This window comes from Diceros bicornis, chromosome 18 (genome assembly GCF_020826845.1).
Source record: "Diceros bicornis minor isolate mBicDic1 chromosome 18, mDicBic1.mat.cur, whole genome shotgun sequence".
Taxonomy (NCBI): domain Eukaryota; kingdom Metazoa; phylum Chordata; class Mammalia; order Perissodactyla; family Rhinocerotidae; genus Diceros; species Diceros bicornis.
The window spans coordinates 11,349,433-11,377,410 of record NC_080757.1 but is presented as its reverse complement, the minus strand read 5'-3'; the positions used below and the strand labels follow the sequence as shown (position 1 = coordinate 11,377,410).

General features: G+C 43.6%; 1 pseudogene; it reads left to right on the top strand.

Annotated features, from left to right (window-relative positions):
* LOC131416786 (polyunsaturated fatty acid (12S)/(13S)-lipoxygenase, epidermal-type-like) lies at positions 1 to 27,941 on the top strand (annotated as a pseudogene).
* The last annotated feature ends 37 nt before the right edge of the window (positions 27,942 to 27,978 follow it).

Genomic DNA, 27,978 nt, shown 5'->3' with positions numbered 1-27,978 from the left:
ATGGGGATAATTCAGTGGATAGCAAAGATGATGTTGGAGGGGATAGAGAAGAAGAATGTAGCAGAGAAGGACAATAAGGGTAAGGATAGGAAACAGACAAGAAAATCATGGCAGAGGTGGGGTGGGGTGGGTGGGGAACTTGTTCCAACATCTTAGGCAGAAGTTGACCACCTCGTGGTCTCATCTGCTTGATCCAAAGCTTTTGGGAAAGTTGTCTACTTCATGAGGTCATCTGCTTCTGGGAGATCTTGAGAAAGCCTGTTTAAGATCGCCAGCTGTAGTAGATTGTCATTAAAAGTAGCTCTTGCAATTTTTTAGTTGTGAGATGTGCATCCCGGGTTGCATCTCCTGAAGTTTGGCTACAGTGTTAGTGGTAAGGAGAATAGTATAGAGGCCCTTCTGATGGCATGCAAGGTTAGTTTTTCAGTGATATCATTTCCAGAGAACTAATCTCTGATTTCTAGGTTGTGGAGTGCCTTAGGTGGAAGGACTGGAGGAAAAGCAGCCTTAACCTATTGGTAAATGTGGGTAGAGTTAGTCAGACCCTCGCAACATTTAAGAATGCCTGAATTAACTCAATTGGAGTCTTATATTGCCTGTGTTGAGTATGGAATTCTCATAGTTCTGCCAGTAATTATTTCATAAGGTTGCTGTGGTCTAGTAGGGGAAGACTGTTGAGTATGGAATTCTCATAGTTCTGCCAGTAATTATTTCATAAGGTTGCTGTGGTCTAGTAGGGGAAGACAGGGCCAAGGGCAAGACTTTGGGCCATGGAAGATTGAGTTCCTCTGAGAGTTTTGCAAATTTTAGTTTTAATTGTCTGCTTGCTCAGTCATTCCAGATGACTGGGGATGATAAGGACAATGTAATTTTGGGAACAGAGGAAGGACTTGTTGAATCTTTTTGAATGACTTTACTGGTGAAATGGGTTCCCTGGTCACTTGAGAGAGCAAGTGGAATTCCCCAGGATGGAAAATTTGTTCTAACAGAGATTTAGCACCAGTAGTAGTGGTTGCCCTCTTACCTGGGAAAGCTTCTAGCCAATGAGAGAACATGCAAATAAGGTCAGGGCATATTCATATCCATAAGATTTAGGGAGTTGAATATAAGGTAATTGCCAATGGAGACAGAGTCCTGCTGGAGGTGACTCTCTTCCTTGTCCCATCTTTACAGCTTTGCCAGGATTATGTTTTTGGCAGCCGGGACAAGAAGATACCACTTGTCTCAGGTAAGGCGGGAAGTTTCCCTACCAGTGATGGTGGGGGAATTAATTTAGTTTTTCTTTCCCATGATGAGTAACCTTGTGAAGACCGAATGTCAGAAGAGTGACTGAGGAGAGACCAAGTGACCTTCTGGGTATCTCCAAAGTCTACTGGAATGGATAAAACATCCACCTAGTTTCCAATTGGCTTTTTCATCTTCAGGGGCCTAGAAGTGAGGTATTTTGATTTCCTCAATTACAGGATCAAGTGGTAAGTCTACCATATTTAATATCTTGTCTGATTGTGGTAGGATTGAGACAGATTTATAAACTGCTGGCTTAGCATATTTATCAGCTAATGAGTTTCCCTTTGCCTCAGGGGTCTTGGTGCCCATATGAGCTTCTATTTTGAGTAAGGCACCTCTTGTGGTAAGAATAAAGCCTCTAGGAGGTCAGCCACCTATTTCTTATTTTAATTGGTGTTCCAGCTGTAGTCATAAATCTCTTGGCTTTCCATAACATATCAAAGTCATGTAATACCCTGAAACCATATCTACTCTCTATGTGGACATTCACCCTCTTATCCTTAGCTAAAATGCAGGCACTTGTGAGATTCACAGATTCTTCTATCTGAGCTGATTTTGCACTGAGTAGAAGCTCATATTCCATGGGGTTGTGGAAATCTGTAATGGCATATTCTGCCTGGAAATCTTCTGAGGTGTGGAGGTATGAACCATCCAGAAGGAGGGTGAGATCTGGATCTACAAGAAGAACTTCAGCAAGATCAGGATGGGGAAGGAATAAAGAGTTAAATGTTGGCCACGATATGGTCATGTGGTTGTTCTTCAGTCGGGAGAGGAAGAAGCGTAGCAGGATTAAGATTTTGACGATGGCAGATAATTATGTAAGAAGGAGAAAACAAAAGGATCTTGTAAGAGGTAAGGCAAGAGGTTGAAAAATGTTGGGTGTTTTCAGTCAGGAGAAGGGTTTGGATGGCATGGAGCATGTAAGTATTCAAAGTATGACCTAGCACAATATCAGTTGTGGCTTGAACCAATTTTGCTGTTGCTCAAGCAAGGAGGGAAGGCTTGAGGCTAAAATATCCAATGGACCTCTGGTTCTTGTTAGTTTTTGAGATGGAACATCTAAAGTATGTCTTTCTCTCTCATGAATGTATAGAGAAAAGGGAAAGGAATAGTTTGGGAGTCCCAAGACAGGGGCAGAGGAAAGGGAAGTTTTTAAGGATCTAATGCCGTTATAGAGGATGAGTCCCATTGTAGGGGTTCAGATGCTATTTCTTTAGTCATATTCTATAAAGGGGGATGCTATAGCAGAGAAATTAGGAATCCACATTCTGCAATAGCCAATCAGTCTCAGAAAGTCCAGGAGTTGTCACATTGTTTTAGATAAAGGGTAATTGAGGACAGTCTTGATGCATCTTGGGACTAAGTTTTTCCCTCCTGGGAAATGTCATGTCCTAGATAATTAAACTGAGGACAACAAAATTGTATTTTGTCTCTTGAAACCTGTCCCTTTTGAGCCAGACCTTCTAATAGGTATCGGATATCTGTCAATGAGTTATCAAATGCACTGGGGCAAATAAGGAGGTCACCTACATATTGAATGAGGGTTCAATTACAAGGGAAACCAAATTCTTTAAATTTGCATTTAATGTTTGGGGGAAAATAGGCTGTAAACCCCTGGGGCATAGCAGTCCAAGTGTATTGTTGATTTTCCCAGGTGAGGGCAGATAGGCGTTGGGGGTCAGAGTGGAAGGATATACTGAAGAAGGTGGAAACAAAAGTCAGTAACAGTGTAGTAATTGGTATCAGGAGGTATTAAAGCAAGGATGATATGAGAGTTTGAAACTAAAGGGAATCTAGGCTTTATTAGTTCGTTTATGGCCCACAGGTCTTGGACTAATCAATATCTTTCCCACTAAGCTTTTTGTGTGTGTGTGTGAGGAAGATTAGCCCTGAGCTAACATCCGTGCCCATTTTCCTCTACATTATATGTGGGACGCCCACCACAGCATGGCTTGACAAGCGGTGTGTAGGTCTGTGCCTGGGATCCAAACCTGCAAACCCTGGGCTGCCGAAGCAGTGCACGCAAATTTAACCACTATGCCACCGGGTGGGCTCCAACCCCCACTAGGCTTTTGCAAAAATGAATAGACTTTTTTTTAGAACAGTATTAGATTTACAGAAAAATTAAGTGGATAGTACAGAGATTTCCCACATACCCCTGCCCCTACTTGCGTACAGTTTTCCTATTAATTTTGTACATTAATAATAATAAGTAATGCATCTTACATCAATGTTGTACATTTGTTACAATCAATGAATTGATATTGATATATCATTCTTAACTAAAGTCCATAGTTTACATTAAATTCACCATGTGTTGTACAGTTTTAGATGTTTTGACAAATGCATAATGACTTGTATCTACCATTCCAGTATCATACAGGTTAATTTCATTGCCCTAAAACTCCCTGTGCTCCACCTGTTCATCCCTCTCCACCTCCCCCACTAACCTCCTTGGCAACCACTGATCTTTTTCCTGTCTCTATGGTTTTTGCCTTTTCCGAATGTCAGTGGTTGGAATCACACAGTATGTTGCCTTTTTAGACTGGCTTCTTTACTTGACAATATGCATTTAAGGTTCCTTTCTGTCTTTTTATGGCTTGATAGCTCATTTCGTTTTATCGCTGAATAATATTCCATTGTATGGATGTACCACAGTTTGTTTATCCATTCACCTATTGAAGGACATCTTGGTTACTTCCATTTTTTGACAATTATGAATAAAATTGCTATAGACATTTGTGTGCAGGTTTTTCTGTTGACGTAATTGCAGAAATACCAGGGGTGCAGTTTCTGGATCATATGGTGAAACTATATTTAGCTTTGTAGGAAACTGTCAAACTGTCTTCCAAAGTGGCCGTACCATTTTGCCTTCTCACCAGCAATGAGTGAGTGTTCTTGTTGGTCCACATCCTGTCAACATTTAATATTGTCAGCTTTTTGGATTTTAGCCATCCCAATAGGTATGTAGTGGTACCTCATTGTTTTAATTTTCAGTCTCCTAGTGACATATGATATTGAGCATCTCTTCATATGCTTATTTGCCATCTGTACATCTTCTTTGATGAGGTGTCTCTTCAGATCTTTGCCCATTTTAAAATTTTTATTTATTTATTTATTTCTGTTGAAGTATAATTGACATACAATATTATATTAGTTTCAGGTGCACAACATAATTATTCAATATTTTTATACATTATGAAATGATCACCAAGATATGTCTAGTTACCATCTGTCACCACACAAAGTTATTTGAATATTATTGACTATATTCCCTATGCTGTACCTTACATCTCTGTGACATTTATTTTATGACTAGAAGTTTGTACCTCTTAATCCCCTTCACCTATTTTGCCCATCCCCCCCACCCTCCTCTGGGGATCACCAGTTTGTTCTCTGTATCTATGAATCTGTTTCTGTTTTATTTTGTTTTTTTGTTTGTTTTGTTTTTTAGATTCCACATATAAGTAAAATCATACAGAATTTGTCTTTTCTGTCTAAATTTTTACTGTTAATTGTGGTAAAATATACATAATATAAAATTTACCATCTTAACCATGTTTTCAGTGTACGGTTCAGTAGCGTTAAGTACATTCACATTGTTGTGCGACCATCACCACCATCCATCTCCAGAACTCTCTTCATCTTGCGAAACTGGAAGAAACTCTATACTCATTAAACAAGACATCCCTATTCCCCTACTACTGGCCACCCACCACCCCAGCCTCTGGCAACTGCCATTCTACTTCTGTCTCTATGAATCTGACTCCTCTAGGTACTTCAGATAAATGGAATCATATAGTATTTGTCTATTTTTGCCCATTTTTTAAAGATTTTATTTATTTATTTTTCCCCCAACGCCCCAGTAGATAGTTGTCTGTCATAGCTGCACATCCTTCTAGTTGCTGTATGTGGGACGCGGCCTCAGCATGGCCGGAGAAGCGGCGCGTCGGTGCGATCCCGGGATCCGAACCCGGGCCGCCAGCAGCGGAGCGCGCGCACTTAACCGCTAAGCCACGGGGCCGGCCCCTTTGCCCATTTTTTAAAGTTGAGTTGTTTGTTTTCTTATTATTGAGTTTTAAGAGTTCTTTGTATATTTTGGATACAAGTCTCTTATAATATATGTGTTTTGCAAATATTTTCTCCCAGTCTGTGGCTTGTCTTTTCATTCTTTTTAACAGTGTCTTTAGCAGAATGTAGGCTCTTAGGTTTTTTACACAGAAAATAAAGATGCTACAGGAGCTGCAAATCGAGATGAGGAGCCCTCCTCAAGGAGTCCTGGAATAATAGGTCTGAGACCTTCAACTGCTTCAGGTTTTAAAAGATACTGGGGTAGTTCAGGGAGGGGCATGGTGGGGTCTATTTCCACTTTTAAGGGCTCTGCTTTCCCAATATGTCCTATATCTGTTGATCTTGTAGCTGAAAGGGACTCAGGAATGTGAGTGCACATGTTCTGAATGAGGGTTGTTGAGGGCTTAGGGAAGTGTGAGGGCAGCGAGGAAATGGAGGCGATCTATCAGAGCTGTTAGAGGACAAGGGTGAGTGGGGGAGGAGGTCCACGACTTCAAGGGTTAGTCCTTTGGGCACGCATAAAATATTAGCATTCCAGTTAGAAAGTAAATCTGTGCCTAACAGATTATCAGGGTTGTGGAAATTAACAAAAAGCTACGTCAGGCATCGTGGGGTCCAAGAGATACCAAATAGGGCTTAGAGGTGAGGCAAATCATGTAGTAAGCTATCTAACTCCACTACTGAGGGAGGGAGTATGGTGGGGAATTGTGAGGTGTTAAGGGTGGAGAAGGTGGTCCTGGTGTCTATTGGAAAGGTGGTAGGGTGCCCACCGACTGGGATTATTTCACCCAGTGTGTTTAAGAGTATCTGAGGGAGACAGGAGCAGATTCCTCAGAGGGCAGTCATTTACACTTTGACATCTGTTGGATTCTTTTTCTTTTTGGACCACCTTTAACTCAATATCCCTTTCCTAGCAATATTTACAGGTGTCCCAGTCTACTCCAAGGTTGCAGGGAAGTCAAGGGTGGCTCCAAGGCCTTGGGTTGATTTCCCCAGAGTTGTTTCAGTTGGAGAGCCATGAGCTTGCACTGCTTAGATTCTTTAGCATTCTCAGCCTGTCCATCTTTATGGCGTTGTGCTAAGGCACGGATCTCAGAGAGAGGGGTATTCTGCTAAAATGATGTTTTAAAATAGCCTGTCTCAGTTCAGCGTGAAGCCCATTAACAATACCAGTAACTAAAGCAAATGTCATGCAATCATTTAGAGTTAAACCTGAAAATCCTTCCAGATGTTTTCTAAGTGGAGTTTATAGTTAGAGACTGATTTATTTCTTTGTTGTCTGCATTCTTGAATCTTTGACTAATCGATTTTAGATGCGAAGGCGATGGGCATAGACCGTAAAAGCTTTTCTCTGATCTCTCTAGCTGTGATAAGCCCCAGGTGTATTTTGGTTTAACTGTACATCTTTATTAATTTTGGTCTTCTCAAATCTTAGGGAGGCATCTCTGGGTCCTACAAGAAGTTGGACAAATTGATAGACATCTGGAAGCCATGGAAAATATGACCCTACAACTAACCTAAATTGTATAGAAAATTCCCGCCACCAATATGGTTTCACTTTCAGATCTACCCCTTCAGAAAGCTGCAACACGATAACCATTACAACTGATGACTTCAAGGTGGTCCATCCTGTGCCCCATATCGGTCTCCTTCAGCTTTAGTCACAAGCTCTGCTTTCTCTTTGAGTCTTGAGGTTTCCTTGTGCATAATGATGATATCTACCATTTGTTGAACTTTATTAAGTGTTAGATACTCTGTTAAGAACAGTTTGCGTAGTAACCTTTTTAATCCTCAAATAGTTCTATGATGTAGGTATTATTATTTTCATTTTATAGATGAGGTCAGAGACTCTGAGAAGTTCAGTAATGTGTCATGGGTCACACAGCAAGTTAGAGGCAGGTCCAGAATTGGACTCAAGTCTGTCTGGCTCAAAAGCCTGTGCTCTTAACCACTACACCAGTCTTCCTCCATCATCTCACACTCTGAGTTTCTTCCCTTGAGGTGATCTCAAATTCTTAGGTCCAACTCAAAGCAATGGCCTTGTTTGAATATGATTTAATCCTATTTTGATTTGGAGGATTTTTCCCATTGCCTAAAAGTTTTGCAGCGATAAGGATGGGATGAGGATTCCCAAAGTCACCCTGACAAGTTTAATATCGTTATTTTGATTCACATTTTCTAATTTGAGATAATGGATGCAAATAATTGGTAGTTTTTGTTCCTAGAGAGGACATTTGCTGAAGTTATAGTACCATGGTGATCTCTTGGCAGCCATGTTCATGTTCTTATGTTGTAGAGAAAAAAATTCTATATTCTTCCTATCTTTCTCTCTCTCTAGATAGATAAAGATATAGGCATAGATATAGATATCTATAGATCTATAGCTCCATATAGATCTATATCTATAGACATAGATATCTATCATCTATCTATCATCTCTCTATCATCTATCTATCTATCTATCTACCTATCTACCTACCTACCTACCTATTTATCTATCTTTAGCTGTATCCCTATATCTTTAACTGTCTTCCCTACGATTCCTGTGTCTGAGAAAGAAATTCACATGGAAATTTAGTGTGCTATTTAGCATATGGGTCATCATCAGAGACTTAATGGCCAGAACTGAGCCACGTGGAGTTTAAGTTTCTTTGCAGCAAGCCTGAAAGCTCCACACATCTCTGCTGAACTCTTTGCTTTATTGCCTTGACCTCAAGGGCATAAATGAGGAATGAAGGGCAGCATGGAAATCCAGTCCTTAAATATTACCATCCTTTCCTCATATGCTGGATTCTCATATTAATGGTGGAAACCACTTTACAATGGAATATTGTAATATCTTTGGTCATAACTAGGGGGCACATATGGAGATAGTATTTGGTGGAGTGGTGAAGTGTGGGGGGAGAGCTCCCTAAAATCTCTTGTTCCTCCCAGACATCCTCTTCAGTTGCCAGGATTCTCCATTTTCCCCGTTATTATACCAACTTTACTGTTAGAAACCAGGTGCTGCAGATGATTTAGGTGCCACTATTCATTAAAACTCACAATTAATTTCTTGATTTGGCACCAGGGATCTCAAATCACTGATTGTAACAAAAAAAAGTTTGCCATAACAGAGTTACATAAATATGCTGCTTTTCTCTGTCTTCTTTCAGCTGAGCAAACTTGAGCTTACATCTGTCTCTTCTGCTGTATCTTAGAGTCAAAAACTGAAATTGTTAGAGTTGGCTGTTGAATCTCCTAATGCCTTGCCCTTAGTGGTCATATGATATGAGCCCCAGAAGACAATCGGTGATTGCTTAATCAATAGCTTTTTCACTGCCTACTTCCTATCCTAGAATGGGGGACTCTCACTAGCCCCCACTTCATCTCAATTTTTCCACCCCACGCAGAGCTTACTGAAGGTGCCAGTTCAAAACTAGTTCTATTATAACCATCACATTTCGATCAATATAAACAGAGAACAGATAAAACAGGTCACCAGTGTTCTGTGGAATTTAGTGAGGTTTTTTAATTGAGATATAATTGACATATAACATCATATTAGTTTCAGGTGTACAACACAATGATTTGATATTTGTATATATTGCAAAATGATCACCACAACAAGTCCAGTTAACATCCATCACCACATATAGTTACCAGTATTTTTCCTTGTGATGAGAACTTTTAAGATCTACTCTGTTAGCAACTCTCAAATATACAATACAGTATTATTAACTATAGTTACTATGCTGTACACTATATCCCTATGACATTTATTTTGTAACTGGAAGTTTGTACCTTTTGACAACCTTCACCCATTTTGCCCATCTCCACCCTGAAGTTTAGTGTTTTGAAGAGAACTATTTTCTTCCCTTTTACCAATATGAGAGAGGGGCAGGGTTCTTTTCTCTCTAAAGCTGAGGTGGGGGATGCAAGAGAGGCTCTCATAAAGGTTGAGGATGTCTACCATAAAGGCAATGTTCTGGATAAATTCTTCTTGTCTCTCCAGATCCATTTTCTACTCTTATGCACTCTTCTCTCTTCCCTGGGAGGATGATCTGATGGATTATATTAATGGGCTCTCATACTCTCTGGTTTCCAGTTGAGTGTGCCTAATGGGGAGCCTCAGCAGAGGGATATAGGGAAGGAGGAGAGTGAGGTCAGGGTGTTTATTCCCCTAAATCCCTCCCTAAAAGTTCATTTCAGGCTGTGTGACTTGACAAAAGAGCACTCTTCCCTTCAAGGAAGCCTTCTCTAGATAACTTTCTTTTTCTAGGTTCTAGTAACCTCTCCCTCTCATTTTCTCTTGGGCCTATACAGGTGGCAGCTACAGGACTGCTACCCTCAGCACTATCCCTTTGTAGTTTCTCACACCCTATCCAGCCCTTTATACGTTGTCCCAGTGTAAATAAATTATCCTCTAATTATCCTAATTTAAGTGTGTCATCTGTCTTCTATTGGGTCCTTGGCTGATGCAGGAAAACTGGCAGAATATGAATCTCCTAGGGCCATCCCTGGAGTGTATAATAGCAAAATAAAAGTTATTATAAAAGAGTTCTGATGCCCTAGGAGTACGGAGCATTGTCCTTTTTAGTCCTCTTCCTCCATTATGGGGAAGAAGAGAGAGCTATTTGTTTTCTGAATTTGGGGGCATACTTTAATATAGAAACTCATGTTTGCTGTTGGTCTGGAGACTTTTGAACGAATCTCAGTGGAGATTTTTATCTTATTTGATTGGGTTCACATTGATTTATAACACTGTGTAAGTTTCAGGTGTACATCATTATATTTCGGCTTCTGTATAGCCTGCATCATGTTCATCAGCAAAAGTCTGGTTTCCATCCATCACTATGCATATGTACCCCTTTACCCCTTTTGCCCTCACCCCATCCCTGTCCCCTCTAGCAACCACCAATCTGTTCTCTGCGTCTATGTGTTTGTTTGTTTATCTTCCACATATGTCACCAGAGATTTTGGAATGAGACACCTGTAAAGAGTTCCAAGAAGGCCTGAAAGAACTTAATAACCTAAGAAAATAATGTATTTTGTCTTGGAGGTACATGGGAGCCATTTTCAACTCACCCTGCTTCTCCGTAGCCCTTACAGGGTACAGAGGAGGGTATCAGTGATTCCGGTGGCTCCACATGGAGGGGCATGGAGGCTAGCAGAGGGACAGAAGTCATGGGACTACAGTATTTCCAGGCCAAACAGTGGGACATTGTCTTGACATGAGTACAGCCATGTTTGGCCGCTCCATTGACCTACAGCCACCAGCACAAAAAGAAATACAAAGCTGCTTTCTGTGTGGTGGGAACTGGCCTTTTCCCGGGAACTGGCCTTTCTCCCACGGAGAGAGTTGCAAGTTGTAACATTTCAAGGCTCTTGGAGCGTCGTAGCATGGGATGGACTGGCCATCTGTGCTGGGCTAGGACGATAACCAAAGAGAACAATGCACGTACACAACTACTGGGCTGGGACGTTAGCCAGGGGGCTCAGTGCACGTACGCCACTGATAACCATTTGTGCATGGAAACACTAAATGCTTGCTCTGCAAACTCTGTAATTGCTTACTCTGAAAATTATTGATGGTATAAAAACTACTGGAAACTGAGACCTGATGAGAGTTCCACCTGTGGAAGGGACGCCTTGCCCAGGACGTGTGATCCTTGCCCAGCCGCGTCTATTGACAGGACTCTCCCGGCAGTGGAGCGTGGATGTTGTGAGTAACTGATTTGATGTGAAGTAATTGATTTGATGTGTAGTAAGTGATTTGATGTGTTCTCTTTTCGGTCAACCTGGTGTTTCTCTCTCCAGTTGATTTGTGTCATTTCTCTTCAGCCGATGTGGGTGTTTTCCCTTTCCAGTCGGGCTGATGTTTTTTCCCTCTTAATATTTGACCTATTTGGATCAGTTTGCAGACTGTCGCCTTTACTATCCTCTATATAATAAAATATACCTTCAGTCCATTTGTTTGGAGTGGAAAGTGTCTTTTACGTCTCCGATCGAATCCCCGAACCTCTCATAACAGACATCCAGCCTGAAAATGGTGTTGGGATTTTACACCGATGAAATATGGCTCCTGCTCTAGGAGGAGTGCTTTTGATAGAAAGGACAGGCAGGAAACTGAACGCTGTTCCAAGAACCAAACATTACTTATATGAACCGTCATATCCACACAGGTAACCAGTAGTGGATGGCAGAGATACCTTTGATGAGTTACTTAGTGGAATTTCTTCATTCTGTCTTAGCTTCCTTCATAGAGGATGTGTGAGAGTATGAAATACAAAGAGAGAGAAAAGGGAAAGTGTATGAAAAGCAGATCAGCCCTCTCATTTACTCTAAGCCTCTAGGTCCAAAAAGAGGTGTAGCCTGAATTAGGATGTTTAATTAGATAGGTGGGGGGAGCATAGTTTAGAAGTAGGTGGAGGCAAGGAGATGAGCTTTGAAGGGACTTTGAGATGGAAGTTATAAAATAAGCAATCTTAAATATTGAAATAAGATTATACTACTAAGCAAGAAGGATTGGAAAATTGTGGACTCAGGACAAGAAATCATTAAGTAAACAAACCACTACTCAGCAGGAAGGGGTGTCCACATACACAATGGGGAGGTGATTAGAGAAGGAACACAAGTTCACTGAGACTCAGCTCTTGAGACTCGTCACTACTTGGTGTCATAATTTATTTCTATGCATCTGTAACTTGGACTTACTCCTGACAGGATTTCTTTCACCCTAGAGACCCACTTCAAACTAACTTAAGCCATCAAGGGGGATTTCTTGGAAGGACACTTGATATCTCACAGAACCCAAAGAGAAGAACTGAGCTAGGTCTCCCAGGGGCTGAAGCAAGGGGCTGGAAATGCTCAGGAGCTCACAGTTGCTCCTCTCTCTCCTCTCTCCAGTCACAATCTTCAGGAAAGGGAGAATGGTTCGTGGGCTGAGGAATTAAACCACCATAGGTATAATATACTGCCAGTGAGTTTTAAGTGATAATAAATGACGTCTAAGTCGTGATTGGATTAGCAACTGAAATGTGAAAAGTAGGGATTTGGAGGCTCAGTCAGTGGAGGGAACATGTTGCCAAAGTGTAAGAAGGGTCTTCTCTGAATACAAGTTGAGGCTATTAACAACAATGGCATTATCTCATACTTGTCCTCAACTGAAAGCCCTGCATCCTTGCCAAAGTGGTTTATTCACTGTTCACTGAAACCACTCCCACACTTCACAGAGTGGAGGTGAAGTTTCTTAGGTGTTAGAGTCAGTGGGGAGGAAAGGAGAGTGCTTGTAATTTTGAGGAAGAAGGAAAGAGGGTTTTATTGGTGAACAGCGTGAACTTCAGAAGGGAGTCACTGAGGGACAGCAGCGACACAACTCTGTGCACGTGGCTGTGGGAGCAGAGAGCATTGTGACCACTCATGGTCCCCAGATTCTTGAGTATTGGGAGAGGTAGCTGCCGTGGACAGGGCAGCATCAGAGAAAAACTGGATTTGACAATAGAAGTTTCTAAATCACCTAAACTTAACCAAATGATCAGGTAACCAACGCTGTCCATCCCCTCCAAAAGAGACTGACATGCCCACAGTTTGCCAAGCGCACATAGCTAGTAGGCTAATTCCTGACACGCCCGGCACTTCAGTGCCCACCAGTTGAGCTTTATGTTTACCAAGACTAGTTGTGTAAGCTTCCCAAACTGTTTATGTCAGGTGTATTTGTTATTGTAATTATGAAATTTTCAGACAAACTGATGGAATGAGTATACATAAAGGTATTCTTCTTATTAAAACCAAGTTGAATACTTTATGACTCTATAAATAAGAATCATTAAAAAGTCACTGTCAAGTTAATGATTAGGAGTAGGAAGACAACTGTGAAAGGTTTGGGGAAAACTATAAAGATCTGGAGAGATATTGCCTTTCATTTTTTTCCCACAAGAACCTTTAGGATTTAGCTCCATTTTAAATAAACGTCAATTTATTTGGGTGTGGTTTATGCAAGAAAGACCTAGAGAAGCTCTTATTATGGACCCACACTCAAAAACTTTCCATCCTAGATAAAAACATTCATGAGGGGCTATACATTTATGGTTTCACTTTAAAACAAAAAGTTTAAGGTATGTCTGTATACTCTTTGATTCCCACTTGAACCAACTATTTTGATTAACTATTTCGACATGAGGAGATGGAAGCAGGGTTTAAGCAAAAAGCTGTGGATTCAAGGCCTTTGCTCACAATAGAACAGAAGGTCCAGGAAAGAGGAAGCTGACTGGCGAGCAGGGGTGCCTGGGAAGGGGTGGATAGAAATGAACATCCAAAGAAGGAATCTAGGAGGATTCGTGCCTGGTACAGCAGTTGTCCCTAAAGAGGATGAGGAGAGCAAAAGATTGCGAGTAGGGTGGGCAGAATTGGTCCTGAAGGGAGCATGCCGATAGGGCCCATTATAGGTGCTCAGCCTGGGGTGCTGGCCCCAGTGAGCCCGTTTCAGGAAAGCCCAGTGGGAGCTTCATGACTGGAACTGATGAGGAATTCCAAACTCCCCCTCTTGGCTCCCCAGTGTGGACAGCAGACTTCTCTGCTTCGTCTGTCCAGCATTATCTCATACTTGTCCTCAACTGAGAGCCCTGCATCCTTGCCAAAATGGTTTACTCACTTTTCACTGAAAACACTCCCACACTTCAAACCATCCCACCTCCCTCATCTCTATTGCTTGTTGCTCTTTTAGTCATTTATTCACCAAAATTTGGTGGAGGTGATGGCTAGTGTTTATCTGTCATCGTCTGGAGGCCGGTGTGTTCAGTCCTGGTTGGGCATGGAACTGGCCAGGGAGTGTTTGCCAAGTGAATAAGTGTGCGGTGCACACGCCGGAGCTGCTGTGAGAAACCCAGGGGCAGGTGCATCTGAGTGGAGAGGAACCTGTGGGCAGCCTGGGACCCAACACAACAGACACTTGTCTAAGAGTGGCTTCCCGGGGCCTGGGCCTCATATCCTCTTAATTGCTTCATTTCCCCAGGTTCCCTCCCAGTCCGGGCAAGCTGGGCATGTACACGATCCGTGTGGTCACCGGTCTCGGCGGGCTCCAGCGACCTGGTGCAGCTGTGGCTGCTGGGCGAGCACGGAGAGGCGGCCCTAGGGAAGCGGCTGGGGCCAGTGTGGGGCAAGGTCAATGCAGAGCACAGCCGGGCGCGGGGACCCGCGACCTTGCGGCGGCCACTGGGGAGCGGGGACGGGAAGAGGGGCCTGCGGGCGCCCGAGCCTCGGTCGCGGGAGAAGGGGGTCGGGCGCGGGTGGGTTGCCAGGTAGGAGAAGAGAAAGCGGGAGGCCCGGGAGAGAAGAGCGGCATTTTTCTGCCCGGGTGGAGGGAGCAGAGATGAGACGCCTGCTGGGCGCGCTGCGCTTTCCCGGACGCGGCGGGGACCGGGAGGCCGGAGACCCCAGAGTGGGCTGCTCCTCCTCACCACCAGGCGGGATTCGGTCTCTCCTGGGGAGTGCTCCGGGGGGGAAGCGGAGCCAAGCTTCTCTGAAGGATCACTGACCCTGCCCACTCTGAGGACCCCCAAACCTGCCTCTGACCCGGGTCCTGTCCCGCCAGAGACGGAGTGTGACGTCGACGTCCCCCTACACCTGGGGCGCCCCCTGCTGGTGAAGCTACGCAGACACAAAGGCTTGTTAGATTTCGGCTGGTTATGCAGGTGGGTCACACCGTGACGGGCCCCGGAACCCAGGGCCAGGCCCTTTTCCCCTGCTATCGCCGGGTGCAGAGCGACGGGATCATCTGCCTGCCCGCGGGCACTGGTGACAGCAGTGGGGAAACGGGGGCGGCACCCGGCGGGCTGGGAGAAGAAGGGGTCGGGGAAATGCTATGATATAGGAGGGAAAGGCGAGAGAACTGGAGGAGGGGGAGAAGTGCAAGAGCGTGGGGCTGAGAGGATAGCTGACGGAAGAGGCCGAGCGCGGAGGGATGTCAAGGGAGGCGTCGGGCTCTTGTGTCCCCTCCCCAACCCGGACTGTGAGCTATGACCCCCAGAATCTGTTTAAGAAAGATCAGGAGCAGGAGCTCTAAGGCAAGAAGGAAGGTGAACCGGTGCGCCCAAGAAAGCCTTTGATCCCCTATCAGATCCCAGGAAACGCACGGCCCCCCTTTCTCCCGACTCCGTGTTCTTCCTCCAGGTGGAGCTCCTGGAAAGACGGGATAATCCTGCCTATAGCAGGGAATACGCAGCGGGATCTTCCCAGGAATGAGCAGTTCCTCGAGGATGAGGATTTGGACTTCACTCCCTTTCCAGCAAAAGTCTTAGTGCCAGGTGGAGGTCGGGCACTTGCATCCCAGATGCAAGGTGGGATCGTTTCTTGATCTTCTTGCATTGGCCTTCTCTCCACAGGTTGAAGGACTTGGCCCTCAAGGAGACATTGGATCTCACAAATTCTGTGAAAAGACTGGAAGATTTCAAAAAAATATTCCCGTGTGGAAACACTGGCCTGGCTGGTCAGTTACCACAACCTCCTAAAACCTATATACATATTTCCAGCCCAAGGATTTGAAAGAAGAGGGAGAGAGGGTAGGAGAGTGATATGTTAGTAGGATCAGGAGCTCAGAGCTCACAGCATGCTCCCCAACTGATGTCCTTAGAGCAGGTTAGAAATTCCTGGAAGGATGATGCACTGTTTGGGTACCAGTTACTCAACGGTGCAAACCCCATGCCCCTGAGGCATTGCACCAGCCTCCCAGCCCGGCTGGCACTGCCTCCAGGGGTGGAAGACTTAAAGACCCAGATGGAGAAAGAACTCCAGGTGTTGCACTCCCTCTGTTCACCCACCACCCCAGCCATGGTCATCTCGTTTCTCTCTGCTTCCTTCTCCTGCCTCCTGTCCCCCTTCCCTCATTTCCTCCACTGACACCTTTTTAATCTACACCCTCCTCCATCTACACTTAGGGTGTCTTAACTATGGTACTATTGATATTTTGAGTCAGATAACTCTTTGTTGTGGGGGGCTGTTGTTTGCATGTAGGATGGTTAGTAACATCTCTGTCCTCTACCCACTGGATGCCAGAAACATCCCCCCAGTTGTGACAACCAAAAGTGTCTCCAGACATTGCCAAACATCCTCTGGGGGGCAGAATCACCCCTGCTTGAGAGCCACTGATCTACACCGACTCCTGTTATCGCCTTCTTTTCCTCCTCCTCTTCCATTTCCACTTTCATGTCTTCCTTCCTCATTACATGTATTTAGCCTTAGGCAAGAGCTCAGTCTTCTGGAGGGAAACAGCAAGAGAGACTGAACAACGCCAAGGAGAGAGCTGAGGGTGGGGTAAAGGAACCATTTTGTGCTACATTTGGCTAAAGCCTGAGGGGGGGGGGGTGATAAGGAAGGACTTTGGTTGCGGGGGATGGGTGTGCAGAGTGGAAAACCAGAAAGTTCACCTCAGGAGCTTCAAGTCTGATGGAAGACACTGAGCATGAAAACCTTGCATTTAGGGCTTGGTTATGGGGAGAGTGATTGTGTTTAAAGTAAAAGACTGGATGGGTAGAGGAAGGATCCAACCTGGCAAATGAGAGACGGGCAGGTCCAGAACCGACCCTACCCCTTTGTCTATCCCTGCCCCCCGCCCTCAGGCTGGATCTCTGTTTGAAGCTGATTTCTCCCTGCTGGATGGGGTCAAGCCTAATGCCATCATTTTTAAGCACCAATATGTGGCAGCTCCTCTGGTCGTGTTGAAGCTTCAGCCTGATGGAAGACTCTTGCCCATGGTTATTCAGGTAAGAGACCCAGGTTTCCTGCCCCCAGACATTGACCCCCTTTAGGGACTTAGACCCACAGGCCCTCAGCCCCGACTCCCTCCTGTGCTAGTGAAGGGGAGGAAGACAATCCTCTACTTACTCTAGGTCCTTCCTGGCTGGCTACAAATTAAATTGACATGAGACTGAATAGTAGGAGAAAATCAAACAAAGCCTTATAACATGTATACATGGGAGAAACCAGCGAAACTGAGTAACTTGACAAAATGGCGGAGGTTCTCATCTCAAGTACTATCTTCAGCTAAAGACAAAGGAGGATGTTGGGGGTGGGGGAAGTCAGTTATGGGGGATTACCAGAAAAGCACAGTAAACAAGAATATGCAGATTTAAGTCCTACCTTCCACATTGATAAGAGTTTCTAGAGATAAGGTCATCCCCCCTTCTTCCCAGTACAGAGAGGGAGATACGTTTACAAATGGAGATTTCCCTTATGAATGTAAATGTTTCTCACAACGGTAACTTCTACTTTTACTTGGTTTTTAGAGCTTTGATAAGAATGGACTTAGCAAGGACCTTCCCAGTCTATCTATACCCAGAGTTATCTATGGTGATGGCCTGTCCTGGGGACAGGCCTTCTATCTTAAATTCTTTTGGGCAGTTAGTGTGGGGGAGGGGGGGGAGGTCAAAGTTTCTTTCAGAGAAAATAATCAAGGTAAAGAGAAATATTTTGAGGTGGCCAATTCTGATCCCCCATACTAGCTCCAGCCATCTTGTCTCAGATGCCTGCAACCTGTGCTGTTCCTGCCCTCGGATCCCCTCATGGCCTGGCTTTTGGCCAAGACCTGGGTCTCTAGCTCTGATTTCCAGCTGTACCCATTATAGTCACACCTGCTGAGGGACACCTGATGGCTGAGGTTATTTCTGTGGCCACCATGAGGAGCCTGCCCAGCCTGCATGCTATCTACAAGGTATTTCAGCATCTCTGTCATTCTGCATCTGACTGCCCTTCAGATCTCACACTTCTCACCTTGTGGCATCTACCCAGAGTCTAACCTTGTGGCATATTAGATTAGTAGCAGTCTCAGTTTATATGCACATGTGTACACACATGTGCACACACACACAGTGCTATGGGAACACTCAGGGTTGGGGAAAGAGTGGGAATGGGCTTTAAATAGGAGTTGAAATTTGGGCTGAGGAGGTTGCCAGTTGGGTAGTGAGGGGTGGGGACATTCCAGTCAGAGGGATCTGCAGAGGAATATGGATAATGGCTGATATTAGCTGTGTCGGGGATCAGAATTAGCCACTCCAAAATGTGTCTCTTTGGCTTAATTATTTTTAAGAACAAAAGACTGTGAGAGAAGTCAAGACGGTGGTGTAGGCAGACTCTGAACTCACCTCCTCCCGCGGACACAGCCAATTTACAACTACTCGTGGAAAAATTACCCCTGAGACAGAACTGAAAACTGGATAAGAGGAACTCCTGCAACAAAGGACAATCCTAATTGAGGTGGAAGAGGCAGAAACTCCCTTCTGGAGAGAAAAAACACCGCCTTCACAAGCCGCCAGCTTCACGGCCGCCCGGGAGCAGCCCAAAGGTAGGCAGCCCTCCCTGGAGGCGTGGGGCCCTGAGCCAGGGAGCGCCCCCGCTGTGGGCATTTTGTGGACCCAGCACAATCGAGACCAGTGGCATAATATCTGACTTTGCCTGCTACTAAAACATTGGGGAATACCCCCAGAAATCCTGGTTCACAAAGAAATTAAAACCGGCTCTTAAAGGGCCCACGCGCAAACTCACCCATTTCAGAAAGCATCCTAAAATCACCAGAAAGGTGCATAGTGCTTTGGTGAAAAGAGACTCACCTGATAGGCCCTGAGTGCATCTCAGTGAGAGGTGAGACCTCTCCAGGGACTGGGACATTGGCGGCGGCCACTGTTGTGGCCTGGTGTGGGCGTGCTGACACAGACGCCATTGGAGTTCTCCCTGGGGCCTGCTAGCCCAGGTCTGCCCCACCCACTAGAGCACCGATTTAATCCAGCTCAATCAGGGCAGGCAGCCCACCCTAGAGACTGGCCCCACCCAACAACAAGCCCTCAGGCAACTTGTGGGCCTGCATAGATTGGTGACTGGATTCTCTGCAGCCTGGCAACTGAGCCGACTTCAGTGGGGCAGGGCGTGCACAAGGAGCGGGTGGAGAGTGTGGGGCAGTGGTGGAGAGACTGGGTCCACTTCAGGAGGTCGGGGCACACACATGGGGCAGGACTGTATTGACTGTGTGTGTGGACCTGTGGGCGGCAGGGCTTGTCAGCTGCAGAAGACTTGTACTTCTCAAAGACCCACATAGGGGGTTTGCCCCACCTTCCAAAGTCTGAAACAATGGGTGCTCCTGTGCCTGAGGCCAGCCCCACCCAGCTGCAATCCTCAGAGAGCTGACAAGAGACCTAAAGGCTGGAGGCTTATAGCAATTGTAAGCCCCTGAGCCTAACAAACTGCCACGCTGGGGGCCTACTCACTTAAAAGAAATACTGCAACACAAATGTGGTATTAGAACTTGCAGCCAACTGTGCTGGGGCTCCCCACACATGATAAAGAGACTGAAGGGCCCACAACAACTACAAACAGCTGAGCATTACAACAGCTGACCAGGAGCATAACTCGGCCTACCTGGGTGCATACAGGGAAAGCAAACAGGCCACAACAGAAGGACACACGTAGCCCACATAGGGGTCACCCCTGGAACATTGAGAACTGAGGGAAGCACACTGCAGGCCTCCTAAGGCATCACTTGTATAAGGTCACCTATCCAAGAGCAGGAGACGTAGCTGACCTACCTAATACGTAGACATAAGCACAGGGAAAGAGGCAAAATGAGGAGGCAAAAGAATACATTCCAAGTAAGGGAACAGGACAAAACCCCAGAAAAGGAACTAAGTGAAACAGAAATGAGCAACCTACCTGACAGGCAGTTCAAACTAAGAGTGTTAAGGATGCTCACTGATGTGGGGAGAAGAATAGATGAACTGAGTGAGAATGTCAGCAAAGAAATGGAAGATATAAAAAAGAACCAACCAGAAATGAAGAATACGATACTGGAAATGAAAAATTCGCTAGAGGGACTCAAAAGCAGAGTAGAGGATACAGAAGAATGGATCTGTGAGCTGGACGAAAGACTAGAAGAAATTACCCAAGCTGAACAGGTAAAAGAGAAAAGAATTAAAAAGAGTGAGGACAGTCTAAGGGACCTCTGGGACAACATCAAGCGCACTAACATCCGTGTTATGGGTGTCCCGGAAGGAGAAGAGCGAGACAAAGGGGCAGAGAATCTATTTCAAGAAATAATAGATGAAAACTTCCCTAACCTAAGGAAGGAAACAGACATCCAGGTACAGGAAGCACAGAGAGCCCCAAACAAGATAAACCCAAAGAGGCCCACACCAAGACACATCATGATCAAAATGTCTAGAATTAAAGATAAAGAGAGAATCCTAAAAGCTGCCAGAGAAAGACAAGTTACATACAAAGGAAACCCCACAAGGCTATCAGTTGACTTCTCAGCAGAAAGCTTACAGGCTAGAAGAGAGTGGCAAGATAGATTTAAAGTGCTAAAAGGAAAAAACTTACAGCCAAGAATACTCTACCCAGCAAGATTATCATTCAAAATGGAAGGAGAGATCAAAAATTTCCCAGACAAGCAAAAATTAAAGGAGTTTGTTAACAAGAAACCAGTGCTACAAGAAATGTTAAAGGGACTGATTTAAGGGGAAAAGAGAAGACCACAAATAGGAAAAATTATCTATTTCCATGATAAGAACGTAATGGATACAAATGCACAAAAAAGTGGTTAGATATGATATCAAAAACATAAGATGAGGGAGGAGGTAAGTTAAAGAGTAGAGCTTTCAGACAGAGGTCAAACTAAAGAGACCATCAATTCTGTATAGAAGGAGAAAGGAACAGAGAAGGACTACTAAAACACTGAGAAAAAAGTTAAAAAATGGCAGTAAGTACATACTTATCAACAGCTACTTTAAACGTCAATGGACTAAATGCCCCAATTAAAAGGCATAGGGTGGCTGATTGGATAAAACACCAAGACCCATATATATGCTGCATACAAGAGACACACTTCAGACCTAAAGACACTCACAAACTGAAAGTGAAGGGATGGAAAAAGATACTCCACGCAAATGGCAATGAAAAGAAAGCTGGGGTAGCAGTACTCATATCAGACAAAATAGACTTTAAAATAAAAACTGTAAAAAAAGACAAAGAAGGGCATTACATAATGATCAAGGGTACAATCCAACAAGAGGATATAACACTTGTAAATATCTACGCACCCAATGTAGGTGCACCTAAATATATAAAGCAATTATTAACAGACATAAAAAGAGAAATAGACAGTAACACAATAATAGTAGGGGACTTTAACACTCCACTTACACCAACGGATAGATCATCCAAACAGAAGATCAATAAGGAAACATTGGCCTTAAATGACACACTAGAACAGATGGACCTAGTAGATATATACAGAGCATTCCATCCAAAAACCGAAGAATACACGTTCTTTTCAAATGCACATGGAACGTTCTCCAGGATTGATCACATATTAGGCCACAAAATGAGTCTCCATAAATTTGAGAAGATTGAAATAATACCAAGCATCTTTTCTGACCACAATGGTATGAAACTGGAATCAACTATAGGAAGAAAACCAGAAAAGCCACAAATACATGGAGATTAAACAAAATGCTACTGAACAACGACTGGGTCAACGAAGAAATCAAAGAAGAAATAAAAAAATACCTGGAGACAAATGAAAATGAAAATACGACATGCCAGAATTTATGGGATACAGCAAAGGCAGTTCTAAGAGGGAAGTTTATAGCAATACAGGCCTATCTCAACAAACAAGAAAAATCTCAAATAAACAATCTAACAATGCACCTAAAGGAACTGGAAAAAGAAGAACAAACAAAGCCTAAAATCAGTAGAAGAAGGGAAATAATAAAAATCAGAGCAGAAATAAATGAAATAGAGACTAAAAAAACAATAGAGAAAATTAATAAAACCAAGACCTGGTTCTTTGAAAAGATAAACAAAATTGACAAACCTTTAGCTAGACTCACCAAGAAAAAAAGAGAGAAGGCACAAATAAGTAAAATCAGAAATGAAAGAGGAGAAATTACAACAGACACCTCAGAAATACAAAAGATTCTAAGAGAATACTATGAAAAGCTATATGCCAACCAATTCGACAATCTGGAAGAAATGGATAAATTCTTAGAATCATACAACCTTCCAAAACTGGATCAAGAAGAAGTAGAGAATTTGAATAGACCAATCACCAGTAAGGAGATCGAAACAGTAATCACAAACCTCCCCAAAAATAAAAGTCCAGGACCAGACGGCTTCCCTGGTGAATTCTACCAAACATTCAAAGAAGACTTAATACCTATCCTTCTCAAACTCTCAAAAAATTGAGGAGGGGGGGAAGCTCCCTAACTCATTCTACGAAGCCAACATTACCATGATACCAAAACCAGACAAGGACAACACAAAAGAAGAAAATTACAGGCCAATATCACTGATGAACATTGATGCAAAAATCCTCAACAAAATACTAGCAAATCGCATACAACAATACGTTAAAAAGATTATACACCATGATCAAGTGGGATTTATTCCAGGTATGCAGGGATGGTTCAACGTTCACAAATCAATCAACGTAATACACCACATTAATAAAATGAAGAATAAAAATCACATGATTATCTCAATAGATGCAGAGAAAGCATTTGACAAGATACAGCATCCATTTATGATAAAAACTCTGAATAAAATGGGTATAGAAGGAAAGTACCTCAACATAATAAAGACCATATATGAGAAACCCACAGCTAATATCATCCTCAATGGTGAAAAACTGAAAGCTATCCCTCTAAGAACAGGAACCAGACAAGGATGCCCACTGTCACCCCTCCTATTTAACATAGTACTGGAAGTCCTAGCCACAGCAATCAGGCAAGAGAAAGAAATAAAAGGGATCCAAATTGGAAAGGAAGAAGTGAAACTGTCACTATTTACAGATGACATGATTTTATATATAGAAAACCCTAAAGAATCCACCAGAAAACTTTTAGAAGTAATAAACGAATATGGTAAAGTTGCAGGATACAAAATCAACATACAAAAATCAGTTGCATTTCTATACACTAACAACGAAGTAGCAGAAAGAGAAATTAAGAATACAATCCCATTTACAATTGCAACAAAAAGAATAAAATGCCTAGGAATAAACTTAACCAAAGAGGTGAAAGAGCTGTACACGGAAAACTATAAAACATTGCTGAAAGAAATTGAAGAAGACACAAAGAAATGGAAAGATATTCCATGCTCTTGGATTGGAAGAATTAACATAGTTAAGATGTCCATACTTCCTAAAGCAATCTATAGATCCAATGCAATCCCTATCAAAGTTCCAACAACATTTTTCACAGAAATAGAACAAAGAATCCTAAAATTTATATGGAACAACAAAAGACCCCGAATAGCTAAAGGAATCCTGAGAAAAAAGAACAAAGCTGGAGGTATCACACTCCCTGATTTCAAAATATACTACAAAGCTATAGTAACCAAAACAGCATGGTACTGGCACAAAAACAGACACAGAGATCAATGGAATAGAATCGAAAGCCCAGAAATAAACCCACACATCTATGGACAGCTAATCTTTGACAAAGGAGCCAAGAACATACAATGGAGAAAAGAAAGTCTCTTCAACAAATGGCATTGAGAAAACTGGATAGCCATATGCAAAAAAATGAAAGTAGACCCTTACCTTACACCATACACAAAAATTAACTCCACATGGATCAAAGACTTGAATGTAAGACCTGAAACTATGAAACTTCTAGAAGAAAACATAGGCAGTACACTCTTCGACATCGGTCTTAGCAACATATTTTCAAGCACCATGTCTGACCAGGCAAGAGAAACAATAGAAAAAATAAACAAATGGGACTACATCAAACTAAAAAGCTTCTGTACAGCAAAGGAAACCATCAACAAAACGAAAAGACAACCTAACAATTGGGAGAAGATATTTGCAAACCATAAATCTGATAAGGGGTTAATCTCCAAAATATATAAAGAACTCATGCATCTCAACAACAAAAAAACTAACAACCCAATTAAAAAATGGGCAAAAGACCTGAACAGACATTTCTCCAAAGAAGATTTACAGATGGCCAACAGACACATGAAAAGATATTCAAAATCATTAACTATCAGGGAAATGCAAATCAAAACTACAATGAGATATCACCTCATGCCTGTCAGAATGGCTATAATTAACAAGACAGGAAACAACATGTGTTGGAGAGGATGTGGAGAGAAGGGAACTCTCATACACTGCTGGTGGGAGTGCAAACTGGTGCAGCCACTATGGAAAACAGTATGGAGATTCCTCAAAAAATCAAGGATAGAACTACCATATGATCCAGCTATTCCACTGCTGGGTATTTATCCAAAGAACTTGAAAACACGAATGCATAAAAATATACGCACTCCTGTGTTCATTGCAGCGTTATTCACAATAGCCAAGACTTGGAAGCAATCTAAGTGCCCATCAAGGGACGAATGGTATACTACTCAGCCATAAGAAACGATGAAATCCAGCCATTTGTGACAACATGGATGGACATTGAGGGTATTATGCAAAGTGAAATAAGTCAGAGGGAGAAGGTCAAATACCATATGATTTCCTTCATTAAGTAGTAGATAATAACAACAATAAACAAACACATAGAGACAGAGATTGGATTGGTGGTTACCAGAGGGGAAGGGGGGAGGGAGGAGGGTGAAAGGGATAATTCGGCACATGTGTGTGGTGATGGGTTGTAATTGGTATTTGGGTGGTGAACATGACGTAATCTATGCAGAAATAGAAGTATAATGATGTACACCTGAAATTTATACAATGTTATAAACCAATGTTATTGCAATAAACAAAAAATTAAAAAAAAAAAAAAAGACTCTGAAAGAAACTTTGACATTCCCCCTACCTGCCTAAAAGGATTTAGATAGAAGGTCTGTTCCAGGAAGGACCTAATACCATAAAATAACTATAGTATAATATAAAATAGATGTGATCAACAGAAAGGCACGAGCAAGCCATTTTTATCAAAAGTCTGTCTCTCGGGTCACATTGTCTATAGATGGCCCAGCAAACACTTGTTTATCAAATATTTGCATTTCCCTTTCCATGTAAATTGCCTTTCTCCCCTTTGAAATCCCAAACCACTACCCCCAACATCTTCCTTTGTCTTTAGCTGAAGATGGTATTTAAGGTGGCGGCTTCGGCCATTTTGGCAAGTTGCTCAGTTTTCCTGGGTTTCTTTCATGTATACATGTTGTTAAACTTTGTTTTATTTTCTCCTGTTATTCTGTCTCATGTCAATTTAATTCTTAGACCAGCCAGAAGGACCTAGAAGGTAGAGGAATTGTTTTCCTCTCCTACAGGTGTGATTGAAGAGTAGGCTGTGAGTGACTGAAGCATTGGGTAGGAGGAAAGGGAGGTGGGAAAAGGTGAGAGAGGAAGCCATGTTACTTGGTGGGGAGAAGAATCAAGAGTTCTGTTTTGACCATGTGAGGTTTCCAGTGCTGCTAGAAGTCCATTTGGAAATGTCAGGAGGGCAATTAGATATATGAGCCTGGCGTTCTTGGAACAGGTCAGGGTTGAAGATATAGATTTTAGAGTTATCAGAAAACAGAAGTATCTAAAGCCATTGTACTAGATAAAGTTGTCTAGGGTTTGTAGCTACCGCAGAGAATTTGGCCCAGGTTATAACTCTAGCGTGCCCCAACCTTTCTAAGTTGAGAGGAGGGAGTGAAGTAAGAAAAGGAGCAAGAGAAGGGATGTCCATTGAGGTAGGAGGGAAACAAAAAGTGTGATGTCATGGCAGCCAGGAGGACAAAGTGCTTTAAGAAGGAGACATGATTATCTGTGTCAAATGCTGCTAAGAAGTCAACAAAGTTACAAACAGACACGTGACACTTGGATTTGTCAATATGGCAGTTGTTGGTTAACATACTGATGAATGCTATCTCAGGGGAGTGGAGGTGGGGCAAGTCTGATGGGTGTGGGCTGAGCAGAAAAATGTGAGGTGAGGAAGCAGAGACAGCGCAGGGTGACTCTTTTAAGAACACTTTTTGTGAAAGGGGAAGCAATAAATGAGAGGGGTCTGGGGTCAAGTGAGGGTTTTCTTTCTCAGGGTATCAAATATTAAGTGCGTGTGTGTGCGCGCGCGTGTGTGTGTGAGAGAGAGAGAGGGAGAGGGAGAGAGAGAGAGGGAGATTAATTGATTGCAGGAGTGATGTCCTGAGGAAGGCAAAAGGTATTGGGCTCCTGATCACAAGTGGAGGAATTTGCCTTTGAAGGGAGTAGAGATACTTGAGAGGCATAAGATATGGTTTCATATGTGGGCAGCTTGCTGGTTTTTGTGGTGGGAGATAAGGGATTCTTAGAATTCTTACAAATAACATGAGACAGTGCAAATAAGTAACTCCTAAAACCCTTGACCCTGGGAGGCCCTGGGAAGACATTTCCCCATCTCTCTTCTCCTAGATCTTAACCTAACACAACCCAATCCAATGGGAAGTCGGTCATATTCATGAAGACCCATCCTCTCCTTTCTTCTCTCTCCCGGGTTCTTTACTTTCCGCTCCCCTCATGGATCCTGAGATCCTCTTATTTGACTATGTACCATTTCTTTCTCCCACAATCAGCTCCTGAGCCCCCTACTTTCACTATACTTTGGCAATCAATGTCCCGGCTCGGAGTAATCTTGTCTCTGAATGGGGAATTTCTGATCTGGTATGGAAAGGGATGGGTAACGAGGGAGGAGGGTTCAGTGATGAAAGAATCCCAAGGGTTGTTTCACTTACCCACTCCTCCCCTGAGCTCTGCTTCCTCCACCAAGGCCTCTCCCTGATCTGTCTCACAGCTGTGTGGCCTTCTCCCTTAGAGAGGCCTGAGTAGGACCATGAACCTGGAATCTCCTGATGCTGATCTCCCTCCTCCCCTACCTGTTATGGCTAACCCTAGTTTATCTGCTGTGGGGTTGTGAGCCCCACAGTGGGGTTGTGAGTTCAGGTGGCCAGCACTGGTAGGGGAGGCCATGTGGACATTCTCCAGAGACCACAACTTGTTTGACCTATTGTTCCTTCTGCCCTCCTGATGACCTGGCTGATTGTGGGCTCTTGGATGTGAAATCTTCTCTCTGTGGCCAAGATGCCCTCGGGCTGTGGAGAAACATCAGCTGGTGAGGGTGACACAGAGAGGGAGGACCCAGTGGGCCTGTTGGAGAGAACGAGGGGAACCATACATCCAGAAGGTCCTACATTGGCTGCCTGAGACCCAGTGCCTTCTTCCCCGGGAGCAGGTACATGGAGGGGATGGCTGGTCTTTTCCACAAGAATGATGAAGCCGTGAAGGATGATCCAGAGCTGCAGGCCACTGAGACTGGTCCAGGGTTGTCCAGGACGGGAAGTAAAGCACAGACCCCTCCCCATTGACCTTGTGTCAACTCACACCATCTGTCAACAATCCACACCTTCTCACATCATGAAAAGGTACCCTATCTTGGGGGCCCTGAGAATTTCTGGACCTCTCCAGAAATTTAGTGATCACTCCTGATTCCTCAGCCCCCTTCCTTTCTCACCCTCCCATACAGCATTCCCCATCTGCATGCACTAAGAACTTCCTCTGGAACCAGATACACTTCTCTTAGGCATTTTCTCTCACCCTTTCCTACCCTCTCCCCATAGCACAAGGTTCATCCAAGTCCATCAAGATCTGAGTACACACCAAGTGTGAGCCATCAAGTCTGGAGGCCA